The sequence below is a fragment of the Ornithorhynchus anatinus genome, chromosome 2, assembly GCF_004115215.2.
Source record: "Ornithorhynchus anatinus isolate Pmale09 chromosome 2, mOrnAna1.pri.v4, whole genome shotgun sequence".
Lineage (NCBI taxonomy): Eukaryota > Metazoa > Chordata > Mammalia > Monotremata > Ornithorhynchidae > Ornithorhynchus > Ornithorhynchus anatinus.
Window position 1 is genome coordinate 47,013,711 of NC_041729.1, and position 22,762 is coordinate 47,036,472.

The 22,762-nt window shown below is 48.8% G+C and overlaps 1 long non-coding RNA gene and 1 other non-coding gene across 2 annotated transcripts in view; one reads left to right on the top strand and one right to left on the bottom strand.

Moving 5' to 3' along the window:
• Positions 1-22,762, bottom strand: part of LOC114809125 — a 72,356-nt gene that overhangs the window by 34,736 nt on the left and 14,858 nt on the right. Inside the window, exon 2 of the long non-coding RNA XR_003756885.1 lies at positions 14,723-14,844. This is a non-coding gene — a long non-coding RNA (uncharacterized LOC114809125). The remainder of the gene's footprint in view (positions 1-14,722; positions 14,845-22,762) is intronic.
• Positions 8,649-8,786, top strand: LOC114809797. The gene has a single exon (XR_003757573.1). It is a non-coding gene; the product is annotated as a small nucleolar RNA SNORA7 (small nucleolar RNA).

A 22,762-nucleotide genomic window follows, 5' to 3' on the forward strand; every position in this document is an offset into this window, starting at 1 on the left:
TAAGCGCTGGGGTAGACACAGGGGAATCAGGATGTCCCACGTGGGGCTCACGGTCTTAATCCCCATTTTACAGATGAGGTAACTGAGGCACAGAGAAGTGAAGTGACTTGCCTACAGTCACACAGCTGACAAGTGGCAGAGCTGGGATTCAAACTCATGACCTCTGACTCCAAAGCCCGTGCTCTTTCCACTGAGCCACGCAGCAGTGTGACCTAGTGGAAGGGGCATGGGTGCTTATCCTGGCTCTGCCACTTGCTTGCTGAGAGACTTTGGGTGGGTCACTTAACTCTTCTGTGTTAACTTTCCCAACTGTAAAATGGGGTTAAAATACCTGTTCTTCCTCCCCCTTATACTGTAAGCCCATTGTGGGATGGGAACTGCATCTAATCTGATTGCATCTCTCACAGTGCTTGCAACATAGTAAGTACTTAACAAATAGCATAATTGTCATACAACAGTATTTGTTTGGCACTTACTCTGTACCAAGTACCGTACTTAAGCGTTGGGGTAGATAAAGATGATCAGAACGGCCACTGTCCCCATCCCACATGGGGCTCACAGTCTAAGTAGGAGGGAGAACAGGTATTGAAGCTCCATTTTCCAGATGAGGAAAATGAGGCCCAGCGAAACAAAGTGATTTGCCCAAGGTCACACGACAGGCAAAATGGTGGAGCCAGGATTAAAAGCCAAGTCCTCTGACTCCCAGGCTAGGGCTTTTTCCCCCTAGGCCATCTCCACCTCTGCTCTGATGGCTCCTGCCAGGCTGGTCTGCGCGCTCTCAGCTGTGGGATCCCCTTAACTTCACTTCTCACTGTCCCACTTCAGCATGGCATCCCACAGCTACTCGGAGCCACACGTGACCGGTTGCCCTTGAGAAGCACAATCTAGTGGATAGAGCCTGGGAGTCAGAAGGACCTGGGTTCTAATCCCCACTCTGACACTTGTCTTTGTGACCTTGGACAAGTCACTTAACTTTTCTATGCCCCATTTATTTCATCAGTAAAACGAGGATTAAGACTGAGAGCCCCATGGGGGGCAGGGACAGTGTCCAACCCAATTTGCTTTCATCCACCCCAGTGGTAGTACATGCCTTGCACAGAGTAAGCACTTAAATACCACAATTATTAATTCTAGTGAGGGAGGTGGGAATCCATCGGTGGCCTTTATTGAGTGCTCTCTGAGTGCAGAGCACTGTATTAACCACTTGGGAGACTACAATGCAAAGAGTTGGTAGATACATTCCTTATCCTCAAGGAGCTTACAGTCTAGCTGGGGGAGACAGTCTTAAAATACAATTACAGGTAGGGGAAGCAACAGAATATATGGATATGGACATAAGTGCTATGGGGGTGCAGATGGGGTGAATATCAGAGGGCTTAGTGGGTACGGACCCAAGTATATGGGCAACACAGAAGGGAGGGAGAGTAAGGTGGGGAGACGAGAGGTTAGTCAGGGAAGGCTTCCTGGTGATGTGACTTGAGCAGAACTTTGACGACGGGAAAAGTGGTGATGTGTCAGAGATGAAGAGGGAGGACGTTCCAGTCAGGAGAGAGGATGTGAGCGAGGAGTTGAAGATGAGAAAGTCGTGAGAGAGGGACAGTGAGTTGGCAAAAGGGAAACTTCAGAATCCCTTGGCGATGGATCATCACCGTCATCGACGGCATTTATCAAGCGATTACTGGGGGCAGAGTATTAGGCGCTTGATCCAACCAGAATTCATAGCCTATTCTTCTGGGGTAAAAAAAATCTATCTTTCTTGGATTTCCAATAACCCCCTCTCAATTACATCACTGTAAATTAGCTGGAGAGGTGGTATATTCATCTGCGGCATCATGGAACGAGGAGAAAGAAACAGGGGGAAAGGGCAGACTGAGCCTGGCAGCCATGGCCTCTGGGTAAAGCCCACCTGGTTCTGGACCCCAGAAACGAATCCCGGGGGAATCTATTAGGGGTGGAAAGAACTTTCCCTGTCCCACCCTCCTTCCCATGTGTCCAGGAGAAGCATCTTTCCTGGGCAATAAAAACACTGATACTCAACGCTGAATTTTCATTCCTGCGTAACGAAAGGTTCTTCTGGTGCTGCCAGCTCACGGGGTCCCAGCCAAGTGAACTAGCTCAGAGGAACTGAAGGGAAAAGAGAACACCGGAGAAACAGTGCTGGGCTGTATGGGGCAGGTTCCATGGAGCCTCTCACTGCTCACTGCCTGTGGGAGCTGGGCATGGAGATGAAGGGCAGTCCCAGGGGAAGATCTCCCAGGCTTGAGGAAGAGCTTCAGTGTACCATTGGTAGGCTTCCCTAATTTCCAGCATATTCCCCCACTCGATGACTGTTGCCAGAAGGAGACTGCCCCTAAAAGTCAGTCCCCTGCTTTACAAGCTACTAAGTTACCCGAGAGAAAAGGGTGATGATGTAAAGGAGGAAAGGAGAAGGAGAAAGGAAAAGAAGAAAGAAGAAAAGGAAAAGGAGAAAAAGAAATGGAGAAAGAAAAGGGAGAAAGAAGGAGAAAAGAGGAGGGGGAAAAGAGAAAGGGAGAAAAGGAGAAAGCGGGAGAAAAGGAAGAGAGGGAGAAAGAAGGAGAAAGAGCAGGAGAAAGAAAAAGAGAAAGAGAGAGAGGAGAAAGAGGGCAAGAAGGGTGAAGAGGGAGAGGAAGGTCTTTCTGCTCAAATCAGGTTGGCGCTAATGAGTTTGATTTTATTTTCCCCCATGTAGTGTAATAATTCTTAAGGGTTGAGTGCAAATCCATGTAAAGTGTGTCCCTGCATGACTAAGCAAAGCCCAGCCACGGTCCGTGGTGGAAGGAGGCCAGGGGCCAGGCTCCATCACTATTCTGGGCTGGGTTGGTCATCTCTCCGGGAAACAGAGGAGACGAAATCACGGTCGGAGGCTGTGGAGAATGGTAGGGCCACCGCTGGATTCCTCAACTGCTCCCAGCAGCAGTGGCTATTCCCTGGGCCAAACTGCAAGCTTTATGAGCTCAAATAGAAAAAAAAAGAGAGAGGGAGGGAGAGAGAAGAAAACCATCTGGCCACAATTAGATCAGCTCTGGACGTGTGGGTTTCTTTCTCTCTGGGCCTGGGTGAGCTAAGAGCAGGGTAGGATGTGGATCTATAAACCTCACCACCACGTCCTAAAGTGGAGAACAAAACTCCCAGAGCCGGTCCTCCCGGCCTTCAACCGCCCACCTGGTTTACTTAAAAGCATCCCACGGGGCAGTCCAGGGTAATTAACAACCTGTTCAATGAGCTATATCAGCCACTCCTCCCGGATATCTCCCCACCCCCAAATACTCATGCTAAAACCAGCCAACTCACATTTCCATTTTGCCTTTGGGTTGCAATTTCTTTTTCTGTCCCAACCAGATGACATCAGTCGTCTTAGGATCGGGAAGTGGAGTCTATTTTATGTCGACTATTTTGAGGCCTGGATAAAGTCACCTTGAAGACTCGGTTTCCGGCGTTTTGTCCTCTGGGCACAGCGTGGCCTGGCTTCCCTGTACCCGGAATATCCTCAGCGGGGAGATGGCTGCCCTCTGGAGAGAACTACCCGAATCATTTCTTCAATCTAGAATCCAGATATTTCAGGCCACTTGGCTTCAGATTTGAAAGCGTCCAGTTGTCTTGGGTAGTGGGCAATCTTGACCTCTGACCCAACAAGCGTTTCCCTCTCCCCCCAACCCAGGCCAGCCTTTATCTTGATGCTGTTACCAGCTTGGATTCCACATCATCTCCTCCATCTCTACTGCTCCCAAGTGCTCTTGTACTCCAGAGGGCTCTCACAGAGCTCTGGGGCACACACCCCTGTACTCTCCAGCTCCAACTCCAGCTACGTCTTCTCCTCTCACTCTTTTCCTGACGTTTTACAATCTGGTTTCCCCCCTCTTCAATCAACACAGAGACTACCCACTCCAAGTCACCAATAACCACCTCCTTGCCGATCTAATCAATCCATCAGTGATATTTCTTAAGCAGTGACTGTGTGCAGGGGACTATACTAAGCGCTTAAGAAAGTACAATACGACAGAGTTGGCAGACGTGATCCTTGCCCGGTTGGACCCTCTATTCTTATCCTCCTCAGGCTTTTAGATGCCTTCGACTCTGTGGACACTGAGGACCACTCCCTTCTCCTGGAAAGGCTATCTAACCTTGGTTTTACTGACTCAGTTCACTCCTGATTCCTCTCCTTCCTTTCTGGTCATTCCCCCTCAGTCTCTTTCACTGACTCTTCCTCTGTTTCTCATCTTTTTTGCTGTAGTTGACCCTCAGGTTCTGGTCTGGGTCCCCTTCTCTTCCCACCTTACACTCAGGGGACCTCATCTGCTCGTACAGCTTCAACTACCACCTCTATGCGAGCGGAAAACTTCCAAATCTGCCTCATCAGCAAGTCCTGAAAACTTGCATTTTTCTTACTTCCAAAACATAAAGGTCCCTCCAGGACATTAAGCTCAACCTGCTAAAATGAACTCATCTTCTCTCCCAAATGGTCTCTGCCTAACTTTCACAACACAATTATTACTGTAACAATAATAATAATAATTGAAGTATTTCTTACTGTGGAAGAGTCAGAATTAAAACCCGTGACCTCTGACTTCCAGGCCTGTGCTCTTTCCACTAGGCCACGCTGCTTTTCTAATTGACAACATTACTATCCTCCCGATCACCAAAAGCCACAACTTTGGCATTTTCACAACATTGGCATTGCTCTTAAATCCTGCTCCACAACATTTCTGGGCTCAGTCCCTTCCTCTCCACCTAAATGGGCACCACCTGGCTCACGTATTCATCAGAATCATTCGATCGTATTTATTGAGCACTTATTGTGTGCAGGGCCCTGTACTAGGCACTTGGAAAGTACAATTCAGCAACAGATAGAGACAATCCCTACCCAACGACGGTCTCATCCTAGCCAGACTACCGCATCAGTCACACTAAGTCAGGCTGGGCTACTCATTTAACAGCATCCAGTGCTTAGAACAGCGTTTGTCACATAGTAAGCACTTAAATACCATCAATTTTATTACTGACCTTTGAACCCAAGGAGCTTTTTTTTAGAAACCAGAAATTCCTTATTCACACTACTTCAGACTGCCCTGGCGCTGCCATATTTTCGATGGGTCTTGATTACCATCCCATCCTTCTAAACGTCACCAGAGAAGCCCCCTCGTCCACCCTGGGATAAACACATCTCACAGCAGGATGAGCTGACACGGGGACTGGGCAGAACTCATTTTCTTTCCGGCAATTTCAACCTCTGTCTCATCCATAATAATCAGGGGGCCGGGTGCTTCAGTATGAATGTGATCTGCTTGGCTGCTGAGGTGACCTTCCAAGATGCCCTTGCATAGCTTCTGTGAGGCCAAACCAATGTCTCTGTTGTATCTGAGTTAGAAGAAGCCCCCTCCCAGAAGTCCCTCCAAGACATCAACCCACATCTGATCAGGCCTCAGGGTCTGGAAGGTGGCACTCTGGTAAACTGCATCCTATTTAGCCGGCGCCTCCTGGACCAGGGAGCTATTTTTTGAGCTCAGCATCTCTCTGGCTTTCCATGCTGCTGCATCCCCCTACTTCATAGCCGACGATGTGCTCTGCTGGGGTGGGCAGAGAGGAAGGTGCAGAATGAACTCTGAAGAAACTGCAGAGGTGGTCAGGAGGTTGAAAACAGCTCTATTGACCTTTTACTTGTAAGCTTGTTGTGGGCAGGGAATGTGTCTCTTTACTGTTATATTATAATTTCCCAAGCACTTAGTACAGACCTTTGCACAGTCAGCCCTCAATAAATACAATTGAATGAATGAATATGGAGATTAATGTTGCACAAGCTCCATCTCCGAGCTCTGAGAAGCAATGTGGCCCAATGAGAAGCAGGTGGCCTAGTGGAAAAGAGAATGGGCCTGGGTGACATGGGACCTGGGATCTAATCCGTGCTCTGTCATTGGCCCAAGGTCACACAGCAGGCAGGTGGCAGGGCCAGAATTAGAATCCAAGTCTCCAGACTCCCTAACCTGGGCGCTTTCCACTCAGCCATGCTGTCAAACACATATATCTTGCACAGCAGTCCGTGTACTGGGGGCTGTCCAGAAGACGTTGATTCAAACAGTGTGTCCTGAGAGCAGTATTTTAGCACAGTTGTACTATTTTTTCCTTCCTTCCTCTAGTACGATATGGAGAATTGCAAGGAAGTTGTTAGCAAACAGGGAAGCATTACCACAAAGTGAGGCTTAGTGGATATGGGGAATCAGAGGGTCATGGGTTTCAATTCCAGTTCCTCCACTTGTCTGCTGTGTTGGACCTTGGATAAGTCACTTCACTTCCCTGCACCTCAGTTACCTCATCTGTAAAATGGGGATTAAGATTGGGAGCCCTATGTGGGACAGGGACTGTGTCCAACCTGATTAACTTGTATCTATTCCAGCACTTAGTAAGTGCTGAAGTTCCATTATTATTATTATGATTACAAAACACTAAAACTCCCCCAGGACTGCCATTTGGATAGTTGATCTCTGAGGAGTTCCTACCCTCCTATCAGCCAAAGAAACAGACTTTATAAATCTGCCTTTCCATCCCCTTCTCTCCCACTCTCCTTTATTTCATCCATCAGGCTAGTGAGAGAAAGCATGGCCTAGTGGAAAGAGTAGGGGCCTGGGAGTTCAGAGGACCAAGGTTCTTATCCCAGGTCCACTAGTTGCCTGTTGTGTACTCCTAGGCGAGTCACTTAGCTTCTCTCTGCCTCAGTTTCCTCAATAGTAAAATCGGGATTCAATGCCTGTTATCCCTACAATTTAGACCGTGAGCACTATGTGGAACAGGGACTGTGTCCAACCAGATTAACTTGTATCTATTCCAGCACTTAGAACAGTGCTTGACACATAGAAAGTGCTTGATAAATACCATAATAAAAAATAATAATTGCCTGGAAGTTCTCTTAGTAGAGGGACTAGTTGTGATTGTGTTGTGATTCCATTGCTTTAATAATTTTGGTTTTTTTCAACAAATATTTCTCTCATTCATGTTGTGAATCTGTGTTTTTCATTTAGTCAACTCTGCTGGAAGGTCAGACCTGCTTCACTGACAAACTTTTTTCCAAGTGTAACAAAAGTGAGTAGCAGAGGAGAAGCCCCAAGTCTCACATATCAAGAGAAAGAGGCAGAAACAGAAACCTTCCCTCTTGGACCGCCCTCCACCAAGACTAAGCAGTCAATCCATCCTATTTACTGAGTTCCTACTGCGCGTAGAACATAGTACTGAGCACCCGGGAGAGCACAACAGAGAAATGAACTCTGCCCTCAAGGATCTTGCCACCTACAGGGGAAGACAGACACTAAATAATTTACGAAAAGGTGGATAAAAGAGTGGATGTGTTCCATAAATTAGGGCTTAAATAATAGGGTTTGTAAGAGCTCTATTAATCAATCATTGGTATTTATTGAGCACTTTACTTTGAGCAAAGCACTGTACTAAGCAATTGGGAAAGGACAACAGAGTTGGTAGACTCAGTGCCTGCCCACAAGGAGCTTACAGTCTGCAGTGGGAGACGGACATTAAAGTAGATTATTAATAGGGGAAAATAGTAGAGCATAAGAATATTTACATAAGGACTATGGATTGTGCTGTGGGGTGAGTAACAAAGTGCTCAAGGGTTACAACACCATGTTCACAGTTGATACAGAGTAGAGGGCAGGTAGGGGAAATAAAGGGTTTAGTCTGGGAAGGGTTCTTGGAGGAGGAAATGCAATTTTAGGAGCATTTTGAAGGTGGGGAGACGGGTGGACTTTTAGATATGAAAGGGGAGAAGAGCTTCAGGTCCAAGGGGAAATGTGGGCAAGGGGTCAGTGATAGGATGGGCCTGGAGTCAGAAGAACCTGGATTCTAATCCCAGCTCTGCTACATGTGCGCTGTATGACCTTGGGCAAGTCGCTTAATTTTTCTGGGCCTCGGTTGCCTCATCTGTAAAATAGGGATTAAAAGTGTGAGCCTCACATGGGAGAGGGCTGCATCCAGTTTTATTTACTTGTATCCACCCCAGTGCTTAGAATACTGTTCGGTACATAGTAAGCGCTTAACAAGTACCATAATTAGTAATTATTATTGTTATGATAGATGGGATCAAGGTACATAAGGTACATCCATAAATGTTCTGGATAGTTGTGAGTTTCACCAGTATGTAGGTGGCACAAAACTGTTGAAGAGGCAGTTGAGGAGGCTTATGATCTGGAGAGATGAAGGACTAATCAGGGAAGTCCTCCTGGAATAGATGTCTTCTCAGAAGGGCTTTGAAGATGGGAGAGCTGTGGCCTGTAGGATTTGAAGTGGAAGGGAGTAAGCCTGCCAGATGGTTTTCAATAAATTGAGGAAGCATTGGAAATTAGCATGTTTTGCATAATTTTGCATTGGATGGGCACATGAATCCACCCTCCCTAGAACATGAACTCAGATGAGCAGGTGTTCCACTAGGCCTCTCCCTCCCTTAGGGAACAGAAGCAGGATCTGGGGCCAGGTCTCTTGAACCCAGAAGAAACACCATGGTCTAGTGGAAAGAGCACAGGCCTGGGAGTCAAAGGACCTGGGTTCTAATCCCTCTAGACTGTAAACCCATGATGGGCGGGGAAGGTGTCTGCTAATTCTCTTGTATTGTACTCTCCCAAGTGCTTAGACCCCTCTCAGGGTCGCACCTGAGGAGTTCCCAGCACTCTACCAGTCTCGGCTATGGGAGGGAGAGTCAAGCGGAGGCCTTTCCATTCCATTCCTAGCTTGGGCAGTGGCTAGTGAGTGGAGGGCAGTCTGCTACAAGTCAAAACTCACCTATGTTGGGCAGCAGTGGCATGGGAGAGAGTTGAGGGTGGAGACTCAAGCTGACTGCGTGGAAGGAGGCAATGGTAAACCACTTCCGTACTTTTACCGAGAAAACTCTACGGATACACTACCAGAATGACTGCAGTTGGAGGTGGGGGATCTGGGGAGAGATGTGTCTGGGGTGTCACTATGGGATGGAGTCGACTCAACAGCGTAAGGCAAGACAAATGCTTAGTGCTCTACTCTGCAGATAGTAAACACTCAATAAATGATTGATTGATCCCAATTCCAACACTTGTCGACAGTATAACCTCGGGCAAATCACTCTATTTCTCTGTAAAATGGGGATTAAGACCGTGAGCACCGTGTGGGACAGGGACTGTAACCAACCTGACCAGCTTACATCTACCCTAGTGTTTAGTGTGATGCCTGGCACATCGTTAATGCTTAACGAATATCATTAAAAACCAAAAACAGCATCCCCGAGGGACAAGGACACAGGAGTACTAATGATATTTATTTAGCGCTTGGCCTGTGCAGAGCATTGTACTAAGTATTGGGAGAGAATACCCAGGTGGGAATTGGACAGGTGGAAGAACTTCCCCAAGGACAAACAGTGAGGTGGGCAAGAGAACTGCCTGCCTCATCGAGAAGCAGCATGGCCTAGTGGAAATAGCACAAGACTGGGAATCAGAGTTCTCATCCCTGATCCTCTATTTTTCTGCTGTGTGACTTTAGGCGAGTCACTTAACTTCTCAGTGCCTCAGTCCCTCCATCAGTAAAAAAGGAGATTCAGTACCTGTTCTCCCTCAGACTGTGAGCCCCATGTGGGACCAGATTGCCTTGTTACCTATCCCAGCGTTTAGTTCAGGGCTTGACGTAAGTGCTTAACAAAATCCATAAGTATTATTATTATTATCCTCAGTGGGACTTCACCAACAGCACAACTAAAAGCATCTACCCTCTTCTATTCCTGCGCCCATGATTCCGTTTAGTCTCCAAAGGAAAGTCTTCCAGGAGTGGACAGGAAGAGAAAGAGAAAGGAAATTCTAAAGATTTCACTGCAAAGTTCTTGCGGCTTCACTGCAAAGGGTATTCCAGCCACTAGCCTCGCCAGACTGCGGTTGATCTTCCTCAATTGGACACCAGACCTGGCTAAGTCTAGATCTTGCCCTCTTATTTGGCAAGGAAGATCAACAGTCACTACTGGCTGCATTGCCATGAAAGGCATGAGATAGGGCATCCTAATAAGCTGTCGGCTACACATTCCAGCTCCCCGGTTTTTCTTCTAATCTCAATACTTTGCTTCTGTGCCTTCAGAAAACTTCCCAATCACTGGGCTTGGAAATGGATTCGGTGGAAACCATACAAGCCTTTGTCAGTCAGCCCAAAAAAGCGTTGGGAGTATTGAGTGGAGGAACCCCTGTGGACTGCGGTGACCCTTCTGAGCTCTGAACAGAGTGGAGAATGAGTCAGGAGGTTGCCCAAATCATGGTTCATAGGAGAGACAAAACAGGTAGGGAGTACAAACGGGCAAATAAACAAACACCTGGGCCAGAGGTGCCAAACCCAAAAATGTTCAAGCAAACATATACCATAAAATCATATACACATAATTAGAGACCTACAGAAGGTCTGGGTGTGCCTGAAACAACTGGATCCATGAGGGATAAATCTGGGAAGACATCAGGGAGGAGGAGGTGAGATTTGAGAAGAGTTTGGTTAGAAGGGTAGGGAGGGATTTGGTTTTCATGAGCCAGATTCTTCCAGTTGGCAAATTGACTCCCTAAACGTAAGCTTGCAAGGAGATGCAGTTAGAGTATTAAGTAGCTGCTAAGCACTTACGACGTGCATGCCCCTGTACTAAGTACTGGAGCAGATACAAGCAAATCGAGTTGGACACAGTCCCTGACCCACGGGGGGCTCATAGTGTCCATCCCCATTTTACAGGTGAGGAAACAAGGCACAGAGAAGCGAAATGACTTGCACAAGGTCACACAACAGACAAGTGGCAAATCTGGGATTAGAACCCACGTCCTTCTGACTCCCATGTCCATGTTCTATCCGCTATGCCATACCACTGTACCCCCACCCCCTATCAGTGATATTTTTGAGCATTTATTGTGTACAGGGCACCTTACTTCCCCTCAGGTAGGGGAACTATAAAGAGATGTTCATAAATGCCGTGGGGGTGAGTACTAAAGTGCCTAGCGGGTTCCAACTCGAGTGCACGGATGATGCAGTAGGGAGGGAAAATAGGATGGGGAGTTGAGAGATGAGTCAGGAAAGACATTTGGTTTCCTAGCCCAACCCATTCTCTCTCACACACACATACATGACACATTTTGGGGGTTTAATCCCTGAGAGTATGTATATATCTGCAATCTATATTAATGTCTCTCTCCCCCTCTAGACTGAGAGCTCACTGGGAGCAGGAATGGGTTTATTATTATAATGTACTCTCCCAAGGGCTTAGTACAGTGCTTTGTATACAATAAGTGCTCACTAAATATGAGTGAATGAATCATGTCCCCCTCTTCTTCATATCACTCCCTCTGCTCCCTCCCATCCTTCCTCTGCCTTGCCCTCAACCTTAATGTCTCCATGGCCCAGACTCACGTCTTCCCACTTCCGGAGAAATCCTCATCATCCTAGAGCAGCTCAGGCCGGGAGTGACAGAGAAAGGGAGAAAGTAGTGGGATCCTCAGCTGCCCTCTCAGGCAGATCTGCCCGTTGCTGGATGTGTCCACCTTCGAAGGTGAAAAATTATCTCGAATCAAGTACCGGAGAAGAGGTGTAAATCTGACCTTCTAATTAACTCCTCTTATCTCCTTCGTGGCCCTCACTTTCAGCCTGTCCTTTCTAACTTCACTTCAGGTTTTATTCTTTAAAGTGAGACAGCCAAAGTTTCTAATCCCAAATCTTCTACGGATCATTCTGCTCCCACAGAAAAAAAAAGGAGATAAGAAACAATGGCGTTCTTTCAGGCTCTTCTTGAACGCGGAGGAAGGGGAACTGAACTGGAGTAGATTCCGCCTGACGGTTGTCCATCAACCCTCGCAGCTTCCAAATCACCCAGCCTGGGAGAGACAGGCAGGGCCTCTACTTTCTGCCGTGAAATTCCCAATCCAGGTTAATGTGGATCGATTTCTTGCCATGACAACAGTCCCCGAGACAGTAGAAACATTGTGTGTGTGTGTTGTGGCCCCACGGGGGCTGCCGATCAGGTAGGCATTGATTTTCTCCCCCACTCCAGCTCCTCAGGGATGGTCTCCCTGCCGGAGATGAGGAGTCGCTGACACAGGGAGAGGGACTGAACCAGGAATCGAGCCCTGACTACGTCTCCTGAGTGGATGAGCGAGGGAGGAGAAGTTGTCCAAAACCCACCCAGGGCAGTTCGGGGCTGACCTCCCTTTCGTATACAGGCTCCTGGCTATAGGTTTTTTTACACAAGCAAGCACAGAAAAAAAAAAAAAAATCAACATCCAAAACCTCACAGCACTGAGTGACTTCTCCCAGGCTAAGGGAAGGCAAATAAGGCCACTTAGCCAAAGAGCACTTGGGAAGGGAGTGAAGTAAGCGGGAGAGTGAGGGGAAAAAGAAAGAAGAGGAGAGCTTGGGGAAGATAGGAGGGAAGGAGAGCATGATGGCTGTGAGAGAGACTCTAGTGCTGTGTTTTCTCCTGCTCTAACCAAATCTCCCCAGCCTGTCCCCACACTAGCAGGGAGGCAGCAGATTTCTGGGGCTGCTCCTTGGACAATTGCGGGGCAACAACTGGAGGGTTGAGGAGTGACGCTTCCAAATCTGTGAGAGGACTTCACAGTCACGGCAGTCTCTGGCTTGGCGGCAGATCTGCCTCATAGGTACCTAATGGTCTTGAGGGCTCCCCCTTCCCCTCATGGCATTCCCTCACTGATGCCCATTGGGTAGCAGTGGAGATGGGGAGGTAAAGAAAGGCACCATGGCCTAGTGGCAAGAGCAGAGGCCTGGGAGTCAGCCTCTTTCCGGTTCTTCCATTTGCCAGCTAGATGACCTTGGGCAAGTCACTTAACTACTCTGGTTCTCAGTCTCCTCATCTGTAACATGGATATAAAATACTTGTGCTCCCTCCCCCTGGGACTGCGAGCTCCATCAGGGGCTGGGTCTGATCTAATCAGCCTGTATCTACTACAGTGCTTGGAATTTAGTAAGTGCTGTTGTTACTATAGCAATGGTATTTGTTGAATGTTTACTGTGTGCGGAGCAGTGTACTGAGCACTTGAGAGAACACAATACACAGTACAATCTGGGATTATTTCTTGCAAAAGCAGTCAGAGTGGCTTGCAGGACTTGGGGGAAGAGGAGGGAAATGAGGAATGTCCTGCTCCTCTTCTCACAGTTACCCCTTTCCTTCCCGTAGCCCAGCCGAAGGCAGCTTCACGCTGGTGAGGTGCTCAGTTGGGCCTGACGACATTAATAACAACTACATACTTTGGTTAAGTGCTTAATAAGTACCAAGCACTGTTCTATGTGCTGGACTAGATACAAGATAATGAGTTTGGATAGCATCCCTGTCCCATATGGGGCTCATAGTCTAAGGGGGAGGAAATAGGATTTAGTCCCATTTTTACAGATGAGGAAACTGAGGCAAAGAGAAGTGAAATGGCTTGCCCAAGTCACCCACCAGGCAAGTGGTGGAGTCAGGATCAGAACCCATGTCCCCTACTCCCAGACCTGTGCTCTTTCCACTAGGCCAGGCTACTTCACTTGCCTCTGTCAGCTGTGTGACTTTGGGCAAGTCACTTCACTTCTCTGTGCCTCATTTACCTCACCTGTAAAATGGGGATTAAGACTGTGAGCCCCACGTGGGACAAGCTGCTTACCTTGTATCCCCCCCCAGCGCTTAGAACAGTGCTTGGCACATAGTAAGTGCTCAACAAATACCATCATCATCACAGGCCTGGCCCACCCTGAGGTCTAGCGACTGAGGACTGATGGTGACAAGGATTCCCAAGGAGCCTCGCTAAGGTAATCGATTTCTCTTCTCGTGAGATTGACGCAGAGCAAGGAAATGACTCTAAGGAGCAGAAAGGAGGAACAAGGGCAGGGCCCAGAGAAAGGCTGGATTGGGTCACGTGACTCTGTGTGTCCCTAAAGCTTCGAAAGTCTTGCACCTTGTTTCTCCAGCTAAAAAGTTCCCCAGTCTCTGCTACATCCCACTTCTGGGGGACGTTGGGGTGAGAAAGAGAGAGAGGCTCCCTGGGGGGCTGGGAGCCGGGGAGGGTCCGAGGCTTGGGGAGTCTTCGGAGTTGCTGTCACCAAGGGATGATTCGGGCGAGCCTGCTTCAGCCGCGGGACTCCAGCGGCCAAGCCATCACTGGGCTAGGTTGGTGCCCAGGGAAATGAAGCAGGCACCCATATGCAGTTCAAAACACTCTAGGCCCCAGCCAGAGACCCCTCCCTGCCCCATCCACATCACCAGCTTGCCTTCTAGCAAGGGAATCATACCATCATGACGACGGGCAACAGGGCAGCCCCCTCGTGTCGGGGAGGACGCGGTGGCAGTGAAGGATTAGCAGGTGGGGTCGGGGGGACAAAGCAGAGGAGGTGAGCAGGAAAATGTTGGATGGAGGGAGGGGTTACAACCAGGGAAGCCAGTCCCGGCAGGCCTAAAGTCAGACTTCAAGACACTCATGATGTCACTCACGCTGCAGCCACACACGTGACATGACGACATCACCCGGCCGTCATTTAGGGCCGTCAGCTGGCTCTGCCACAGACCTACTGCATTTCTCCAGGACTTCCTGACCTCTGCGCTGCTTCAGAGCCTCAGCCCCTCCTCACCCTCCAGGTCCGAGGGAAGCCCCACGTGGAGTCTGGGACGCGGAATTCGGCAGCAGGAGCCCGGTGCCAAAAATAAAATAAAAACCAGACAGGAAGGCGTCTGGAACCCTACCTGACGGGGTTGGTCCGGGCGATCCAGCAGCTTGGGATCTCCTCCGGCCTCAAGCAGTCACTGGTCTGGGACCGGCCTCCACCTAGTTTATCCTTCAGGCTGGGATGGTTTAGATGAAGGGCCTGTGTGGAAGAAGGAGGATGGGTGAGCTGACCCACGGCAGTCGCTCCCGGCCCGAGTGGTCTGTGATTTGCCGAGAGCACTGGGAGCTGATTCTGAGCTGCCACAAAGGCTTTCAGTTCTCTGTTCCCACACCCTGCTCCTGCACATCCGAGTCTGGGCCAAGACAACCCCAAAATCCAGAGGGCAAAAGATCCCTTCGCTCGCCCCCTCCCCTTCAGATTGGTGCTGGCCCAACAGGCCCCGGAGTGGGTCAGACCCCCCCACCCCCCAGCCTCCGTGGAGCCCACCCTCAGGTGGGCGAACGTTTCAGGGATTTCAGCGGGGTAGAGTAGGACAGGTACTAGCATCCGGGACTTCTCTCCCCCGCCACTCAGGCCTCTCACATCTTCTGTTTGCTTGGCTTTGGTTCAACAGTGAGTCAGCAGCAATTCCAGCCCAGAAATGCTTACAATGTTGAACTTTAATCAACTCCATGAGCTTAGGCTTCAGAAAAAGGCAGGACCAGCAGTCATTTAGATCACGATTGATTTTGTTTTAAGCTTATTTTTATGATCCCTCTTCCCGAGCAGAGGGCGGCTTTTTTCAAATCTCTGCTCTTCAGTTTTCATATGCGTATTTTTTTTTAATCAAAACTCCACTTCTCCATCTAAGTGCATTTCTTCAATCCGTCTTTGCTAATTAGACTTTCTATAATCGCCCTCCCCCATCAAAACGAAAGCTCTAAGTGCACTAATTGTTCTGCTGGGGTAGAAATGCCAATAGCATTCCCTTTCTGCTGACCGCTCCGAGCCATGAAATTGCTTACTCACAGGCCCAGGGCCACATATGTCAACATCTATTGGGAACATCAAGCAATGTTTTATAGCATTTGGAGGAGGCTAAAGACCGGTGTAAAAATCTTCACAGTCAGCATCTTAATTATAGCAATTCCAATTATGCCTACTAATCTATTAATATTATCCTCAGCAAGATGTTTCCAGAAGTCAGAATGTTAAACACACTTCAATACGGTTAATCACCTGCTCTCTGGCACCAGCCCTAATCGGTAGGGTAAGTCTCATCAACAATAATAATTAGAAGCATTTCTGCCATTTTGGAACCTCCTCTTCCTCCTTTCCTCCACCCCTCTCCACAGGCTCCCGGAGTGCTCTGATGGAATCCTGGGCTGTTTCACCACAGAAATGCTGTCTGATGGTGACAGAGGAGGGAGGTGTGGAAAGATGGCGCCTGTGTGGGGTTCAACCCATGAGACCCCACTAAAATGAAAGCAGTTTCTCTTAGGAGGGGGGAGGTGCACAGACCATGCTAGGCTTGTGTGCCCAGACCAGCTTCTGAGTTAACCAGCCATTTGACTGACTCCCACTCTCCTAATCATAATATGGAATTTGTTAAGTACTTCTGTGCCAAGCACCGTTCTAAGCACTGAGATAGGTACACATTAATCAGGTTGGACACTGTCCCCGTCCCACATGGGGCCCACATTCTCAATCCTCATTTTACAGATGAGGTAACTGAGATCCAGAGAAGTGAAGTGACTTGCCTAAGGGCACAAGGCAGACATGTGGCAGAGCAGAGATTAGAACCCAGGTCCTGATTCCCGGGCCAGTGCTCCATCCACTAAGCCACACTGCTTCTCAATTTCTTTCACAGATAAATCTTCTAACCAGGCTGCCCAAGAGACCACAAAAATCAGCCTGCTTCTAAAGCTTCCCTCTACAGAGGCCTAAGAAGGAATTCACTGTGGGCCTCTTGACTGGCTCAGAAGTCTGTCAAGTAGCATGGGAAAAGCAGCATGGCCTACTGGAAAGAGCACAGGCATAGGAGTCAGAGGCTGTGGGTTCCAGTCCCAGCTCTGCCACATGTCTGCTGTGTGACCTTGGGCAAGTCACTTCATTTTTATGTGCCTGTGTGACCTTGGGCAAGTCACTTCATTTTTATGTACCTGTTACCTCATCTGTAGAGTGAGCCCATGAGGGACATGGACTGTGTTCAACCTGATTACCATGTATCTACCCCAGCACTTAGAACAGTGCTTGGCACATAGTAAGTGCTTATCAAATACCACAGTTATTATTAAATCCATTTGATTGACAACTGTAGCCCCAGAATGCTAGCCGTTCTGGCTCTTTGCCAGGACGCCTGAACTCTAGGGTCTGTCCTGAGCTCCACGGAGCAGCAGTGGCGTGTGGAGGCAGGAGCAGGGCGCTGGGAAATCTTGATTTGCTAGTCATCATTGGAGCAGATGTGCCAACGCTGACACGATGGGAGTAAACTCAGGGGTGAGGCTAGGCAATAATAATAATAATGTTCGTATTTGTTAAGCGTTTACTATGTGCAGAGCACTGTTCTCAGTGCTGGGGTAGATACAGGGTAATCAGGTCGTCCCACGTGAGGCTCACAGTTAATCCCCATTTTACAGATGAGGGAACTGAGGCACTGAGAAGTTAAGTGACTTGCCCACAGTCACACAGCTGACAAGTGGCGGAGCCGGGAGTCGAACTCATGACCTCTGACTCCAAAGCCCAGGCTCTTTTCCACTGAGCCACGCTGCTTCCCAATAAATGGTCCTACTAAACTCGATTCTGCATGTCTGGCTCGGAGCATGGATTCTGTTAGACACTTAAGTTAGTGCAGAGCCTGACCCAAACAGGTTCAGAACCAAATGGAATTTGCTTCCGAAAAAAATATCACCAGAGGATGTCCTTACCCCATGAAGACATATCCTCTGCCTCCGTTCTCTTCTGAAACTCTTAATTAACTAGTTTGTTCTGTCTTAACTGTCAATGTGATTCAATCATTAGTATTACTGAGCCTTTCCTGTGTATGGAGAGCTTGGGAGAACAACAGAAAAAGGGATGGGGGGCTACCTTCAAGGACCTAACAGTCTAAGAAGTAGCGAGAACACTCTAGATCAGATCGGACCAATTCAGGTGACCGGATGGGTGGGAATTCACTTCGGTGTGGAATCTTTGGCCTCATCCTCCCGGAAACAAGGAAGGAGGAAGCGGTTTCGATCTCTGAGGTTGCTCCCAAGTGACAGCGGGAACTGACAGAGAGTCAGCTTTCCCATCCGTAAGATGGGAGCTGCATCTCATTTAGGCCCTTTCAAAGAACACCGGAGGCTTAAGGCAAGTTGTTTAAAACCAAGAAAAACCCTCCCTGTCCCCAGAATAAGCAGCGAAAGGAGGGGTGCTTTTTCATTTTCAGGGGGAACAATGTGTTCACTAGATACTGTCTTCCTCCTCTTTGCAGTTTAACCCCTCCCATGAGTCTGTGGGTTGCTTCTGCCCTCCCTTCAGGCTTTTAAAACTCCATTTTCCCCTGTCCTTTTCTGCTTCCCTCCATTCTCTCCCTTACCCCTCTTCTTCCCAGGCTCTCCCCCCATCCCCCAACTTATTCACCCATCTTCTTTTCTTCCCTCCCCCTCAAATTCATTTATCATTCACACAAGAAAGAGTCATTTCTCCACTGTGAGTGCCTGTGCTGGAAGATTCCCCACCCCCTGCTCCCCTGGCAAACGTCCCCCAGCCCCATTGATGCGCAGGACCCCCGGTGTGCTCCAACTACAGCCTGAGATGAATCAGCACGCCAAGAAGCTGGGAATGGAAGTCCCCGCTGTGGCACAACGTGCTGTGCTCTGGTCCCGGCTGCCTGGCCCTCATTATCCCAGCCAAGGGGCGGGTGTCTCAGCCCAGTGGGCTCCCAGGGGCGGTATTTAGTTACTGCCACTCTGCCTCCAAGCAGGCCTGTTAGCCACCTAATCCCAGGCAACAGTTACCCCCTCCAACAACCCTAGTTCCTTTCCAGTAGTTTCTCTACCCTGGGCAGGACACCTCCGACCCACCCACAGGAGAGCCAACTCCATCTACATATAAAAATAAACTATGGTAATTTTTTAAGAGCTTACTATCAGCCAAGCACCGTTCTAAGTGTTGGGGCAAATACAAGATGATCAGGTTGTCTCACTCGGGCTCACAGTCTTAACCCCCATTTTACAAATGAGGTAACAGGCACAGAGAAGTTAAGTGGCTTGCCCAAGGTCACACAGCAGACAAGTGGCAGAGCCAGGATGAGAACCCACGATCTCTGATTCCCAAGTCCGTGCTCTTTCCACTGAGCCACCCTGCGCAAGTTAGTAAGAGAAACAGCATAGCTTAATGGAAAGAGCACAAGCTTGGGTGTCGGAGGTCATGGGTTCTAATCCCAGCTCTGCCATGTGTCAGCTGTGTGACTTTGGGCAGGTTACTTAACTTCTCTGTGCCTCAGTTGCCTCATCTGTAAAATGGGAATTAGGAGTGTGAGCCCCACGTGGGACAACCCGATCACCTTGTATCCCCCGCCAGCACTTAGAACTGGGCTTGGCACAGAGTAAGTGCTTAACAAATACCATCATCTTTATTATTACGAGTGAATCAGGTTGGAAAGAGTCCCCGTCCCCCATGAGGCTCACGCTCTTAGTCCCCATTTTACACTTGCGGTATCTGAGGCTCAGAAGTTAAGCGACTTGCCCAAGGTCACTCAGCAGACATGTGGCAGAGCCGGGGTTAGGATGCAGGTCCCAGGCTCATGCGCTAAACCACGCTGCTTCTACACCCCCCGGTCACTTGGGCACATTCAAACAACTCACCTGTCTTAAAATCATGCAGATTTGATCTCTGAAACATTTCTACCAAAATGGATGAACTCTCAATCACGCTTCCCCTTAAGCCTCAGTTTGGGGGTGAGGGAACCTGAGGCAGAAAGGTTGAGTGGCTGGATGTCGGCATTGGCAGAACAGGGATAACTGGTCCCCATTCCCCTATCTTCGCCAACTCTCAGGTCTGACACAGCCCTGCTGGATGAGATTCCCAAATTGCTTTCATTTCTAAGGCAGAGACAGACAGAGAGGGCTCACACAACTCTGGCCCAACAGTGTCGTCCAGAGGTCACTCGCCTCCGACGTAGTCCCTCAACAGTGATGGAGTCTTCCTCAATAAAGATGATGGATGAGTCTCGCCAGCACAGAGGGAAGACAAGCAGGGGCGGCCGACTGCAAGCCAATACCTTCGCTTACAAACCCCATTAGCACCCAGGTAACACCAAGAGGGACATATAATGCACATGCCACGTGAACATGAATGCGCAGTTCTCAGCTGTAAAATGAAAATTAAATCCTACTCCCTCCTAAACTGTGAGCCTCAAGGGGTACAGGGAATCTGATAAATGGGTATGTACTCCAGCACTTAGAAGGGTGCTTGATACACAGTAAGCACTTACCAAATACCATAAAAACACAGCAAAGTGAACATACAATACCCAAGAAGCAGAATAGTCTAGTGGACAGAGAATAGACCTAAGGGTCAGAAGGACCTGAGTTCTAATGCCAGCTCCTCCATTTGTCAGCTGTGTAACCTTGGGCAAGTCACTTAACTGAAGCCCAGAGAAATTATCTCATCTGTAAAATGTGGACAAAGACTGTGAGCCCCCTGTGGGACAAAGACTGTGTCCAACTGATTAGCCTCTATCTACACCAGCACTTAGTACAGTAACCTCATATAAACACTTAACAAATACCAGAAAAATAGCACTTGGCTGGAAGGGACCTCAAGAGATCACTTGAGCCATCCTCCTGCCTCTGACAGGGCAGTATTCAGACCAGCCCAGACATATAGTCAAAGCTCCGATTCTTAAAAATTAGCCAAGAGACTCTACACCTCCCTTGACCTAATCCACTATCTCCCAACCCTCTAAGCACAAGCAACTTGGAGAAGAGAAGAAATTTCGGAAACCTGCAAAGTTTGACCCATATCCTCTTGAGTTCATGCAATGGGAAAGCATCAAGACTGGATCATCAGAGCATGATTTCCTCCATATAGGACAACGCTCTCCTCTAGAGCAGGGACTTCTATTGTACAGAGAAGCAGCGTGGCTCAGTGGAACGAGCCCGGGCTCCGGAGTCAGAGGTCATGGGTTCGACTCCCGGATCTGCCACTTGTCAGCTGTGTGACTGTGGGCAAGTCACTTAACTTCTCTGTGCCTCAGCTCCCTCATCTGTAAAATGGGGATTAACTGTGAGCTTCACGTGGGACAACCTGATTACCCTGCATCTACCCCAGCGCTTAGAACAGTGCTCTGTACATAGTAAGCACTTAACAAATACCAAGATTATTATTATTACTCTCCTCAGGGCTTAGGTCAGTAGTGTGCACACATTAAACACTCAAAAAATACCACTGATTGAGTGGCAAAAGCTTATATTCCCTCTATCCCAAATCAAGTGCCCTGTTTCCCCCACTTTATCTTCTTCATACTCACCTCCACTGATTACATTCCCCTTTCCATTTTGCTCCTGCCTCAATGTCAATCCCAACTGAAAAGCTCTCCCTCCTCCTCCCTCTTCCCTCACCTCTTCTAAAGCACTACTAAAAACCCACCTGCTTCTGCTTCTTGCCACATTAACCTCTGCTGGCCCCAATCAGAAAAATCAAACCTTAGCCCTCAATTATTTCTCTAGAAGCGGACTGCTTCTACACTTCTGGATTTGGGGTTCTGCATATCACCTAGGTGTTTCTATCACGTTGTGATTGATGTTTATCTGAGCTTGCCCCATCTTCTTCTCCAGACACAGCCCAAGGAGGGCAAATAGCACATCTCATTTTACCCCTGTGCCCAGATATCAGGTTCACTCAATTCATTCTGGCTGGCCAGACTGCAGATGGGTAGGTTCTTTCTAAACTTCCCAGCTCCTGCCCCCGTTCACTGATTTCTTTCTCTACTCTGTCCTGATTATCAACAGAGGTAGCTGCTGCATTTTACCTATGAGAGACCAAGATCTGGCTTGGGAAGACTGTCCCGCTCGAGAAAAAAGTGGAGTGGTCCCCAGTGAAATCTATAGGTTAATAATGGAAACTTTTTGAGGTGGAGGGTGTGGGGGGAGAGATATAACAGGAAATTTCAGCAGCTCTGCCTGCCAGGTAGTCAAGAGTAGGCTGGTCACTAACCTGGACCAACGGAAATGCACCACCTGGTTTCCAGCTGGCCTGTCCCCTAGCCAATGGGGAGAGACCCTTTTTTGGTCCCACATTCTCTTTTTCGCACCTGAGGTTCCCTTTCTCAGCTGCAGCTCCTTCTACCATATTCCATGGACAGGATGCAGGCCCAAGTAATGTGGGAACTGCTCTGGAGAAAGGCTGGAGGAGCAGCCAGAGTCATCCCAAGATGGCAGCATGGCCTAGTGGATAGAGCACGGGCCTGTGAATCAGAGGATCTGGGTTCTAACCCCAACTCCACCTCTTGTCTGCTGTGTGGTCTTGAGCAAGTCACTTAACTTCTCTATGCCTCAGTTTCCTCATCTGTAAAACAGGGATTAAGACTGTGAGCCCATGTGGCATAGGCCTGTACCCACCCCGATTAGCCTGTATCTAGCCCAGGGTTTAGCGCAGTACCTGGCACAAAGTGCTTAACAAATACCATAAAAAGAAACGTGTGGTGTCTTTAGCTCCTCAGGGTCCGGTTTTCACGAAGCCTATCATAGGCCACCCTAAGAGAGGCCAGAGGCTGGTTGGAGAAGACCCCTCTGGGACCCCCGACCCTAGACCATCAGAAGCCACCCAGAGAGCATGAGGCAGGGCAGAGCCCAGGTGGGCAGCACCTGACCTGCCAGAAGAGCCAGTCAGCCAAATGCATTTTGTCAGTCAACTCTATTTATTGAGCGCTTACTGTGTGCAGGACACTGTACTGAGCACTTGTGAGAGTACAAGTGCTCAGCGTGGCTCAGTGGAAAGAGCACGGGCTTTGGAGCCAGAGGTCATGGGTTTGAATCCCAGCTCTGCCACTTGTCAGCTGTGTGACTGTGGGCAAGTCACTTCACTTCTCTGTGCCTCAGTTACCTCATCTGTAAAATGGGGTTTAAGACTGTGAGCCCCACGTGGGACAACC